Genomic DNA, 2,500 nt, shown 5'->3' with positions numbered 1-2,500 from the left:
GTCGTCATGGTAGGCCACCAGAGTCCTGCCAATAGAATCTTTGTTACTGCGGCTTAAGGCCCGCCTTACCATCAAAGCCTCCGGCAACTCCTGGTGTGCCTCTCGCATCACATCAGAGGCTTATTCCAAATACACACGGAGTACTCCGAACCATAAAGTAATCCATTTATCAGCTGAAAAGGCGCCTATGTGAATTTCTCCTTCAGGGCGCCACTCGACCGATAGCTCTGCGGAATGTTGGAAAGCAAATAGATGATAGGAATGTGTTGCACCTGGTACAGATCATATGCTCTCTCTTTTGTCGGTGCTTTCCCCTTCCCGTTCCTTCCAATCGATCCCACAAGAATGGCGAAATCAATTCCCTTCGACTGATCCATGCTATTTAACTTATTCTGGCCCGGCAGGTCATCTATCCCCCTGACTCGCCCTCCTAGCAGCTTTCTTCTTCCCGTCGTATCTCCCAGCTTATCCCTTTCGGTGCCCCATGTCCCTTCTTCCTTCCTTGAGCTCCCTTGCCCTCCGGAAGGTCAAGTCTTTTTTGAACTTCCGACCACCCAACCCCAGAAGTCAGTTAGTTGTGCTGGGGTGATGAATGGAGATGAACTCAAAGACCAAGACTGCGAAAGAACTGAAAAGGCTTTTCAGTTTGGCCACTAGAGATGGTGCGATGAAAGTAGGCCGAGCTGGCGAAGGGTGATGCAGGCATGCCCATGTTGAAGGAAAAAAACAATACAAAAAGTAATGTAAGCGAACTTGACGCTTGGCTAGGTTTAGGATTGAGCGAAGGAACCAATAGGGATAGGATAGCCCACTTGAAGAATAGCCGTGATGAAGGCAGTAATGAGAAATGAATGCCGTCAATCCACCAGTCAATTCACGATCAATCATTTACCTTCAATCCAATCAATAGAAACTCTTGGACTCCCGTCATCTATCTTCTTCGAAATAGGTAGCATACTTTTGCCCCAGCATTGAACAGAAAGAGTTGGAGTCTCCCACAGACTCGGACACCTACACTCGAAGCGGACTCTACTCAGACTGACTTCTTTCAATTGCTTATCCAGCTTCGGTTCGGGCAGATCATATTCCTATAAATAGGGTACCGGGGAAGCGAGATATCCGCGTGTGTCACCGGGCAGGCCCAAGCTGCCCACAGGAGAACCTTTAGTCGCAAAGCAATGGGCAGCAACCGTCGCCTTCGGACTAGCTGCTTTAGCCTTCCTGCTTTAGAGCAGTTGCTTCTCTTTCTTGCTTTTAATATCTTATCTTGTCTTGTCTTAAGCTGTCAACAAGAGGCGCTGTCAAGCGTTATCCGAAGGCGTATGTTTGTGGCTTTCCCTCTTTCCTTATCGGCTTTCGGGCTAGCAAGTACTGTATTTTCTTGATTCTCTTACTATACTACTAGCTTCATTATACCTCTGACTGACGAGTTGAAACCTTTAGTGAAGTGAGTTCCTCTTTTTGTTAGCTGAGTTCAAGAGGAACCTTCTTCATCTGAAGGTGTATTAATGCTGCTTTCCTAACTAGCTAGTTAAGTCTGAAATCTCTAGTAGCTCGTATCCTTAGCTTGACGGAGCCCTAGTGAATATCCTGGCTTTGAAGCTTGTGTACAATTGTATTTATTGAATAGCCTTTGTCCCATACTTCGCCCGGTAATGCGTCAGTTGAAAAGACTGCTTTAACCGTCTTTTGTAGAATACCCTGCTTTAATCCCTAGCTTCGCCCCGCTGAAATTCGTAGCTCTTTGATAATGGAGAATACGGCTGCTTCTCTTCTTGCTTCGCCAGTATTGATAGGTTATTCCAACTGGTTGAAGGTAGTTTTGGAGAATATACCTCTGCTTCCTGCCTTCCGGTTCTAGAGCAGTTGCTTCTCTCTAGCTGTCTTACTGGCTTTCTGCTTTCAGGTTAGCCTAACTAGCTGCTTTACTAGCTGTTCTTCTAACTGGCTGCAACACTGCTTCCTAACTACCAGCTTTACTAGCAGCAAACAACGCTAATAGCTGCTTTAATAGGTGCCTTCTTACTCGACGTCGCTTATGAGCTGCCTTACAAAACTAGTAGCATCCCTTCAACGTAGCGGAATGTTGGCTATATCCTTTTGCTCCGTATCCTACGGGTCGATAGTTGTATCCGTATGCAACACCGGAGCCTACGACATTGATGACGAAGCAAGCTAGAGCGGAGCCAGTTGCTTAGCCAGTCCCAGCTCCTTAGTCAGCAGCGTATGCGGTAGTAGTAGCAGCACATCCAGTAGCATCCCAACACTTGGTTCCGTAACCACCGGCACAAGTAGCCGGATATGTATGGAAGATCCAAAGCTAGCACGAGTAGATCCAGGTCCAGATTCAGTCGTTAATCCAGCTGACCATACGAAGAAAACCACTAAACAAATAGCAAAGCTCAGGCGCGTGCTAACGTGCGCGGAAGGACTTGCTTGGTGGTTCTGGCGCGCTAGCCGTTGTATATAGTCGGGCCCTTGCTTGTTGCCTTCGTTTGCA

Source organism: Telopea speciosissima, unplaced genomic scaffold (genome assembly GCF_018873765.1).
Source record: "Telopea speciosissima isolate NSW1024214 ecotype Mountain lineage unplaced genomic scaffold, Tspe_v1 Tspe_v1.0012, whole genome shotgun sequence".
Classification (NCBI taxonomy): domain Eukaryota; kingdom Viridiplantae; phylum Streptophyta; class Magnoliopsida; order Proteales; family Proteaceae; genus Telopea; species Telopea speciosissima.
Note: the sequence above shows the minus strand (reverse complement) of the source record.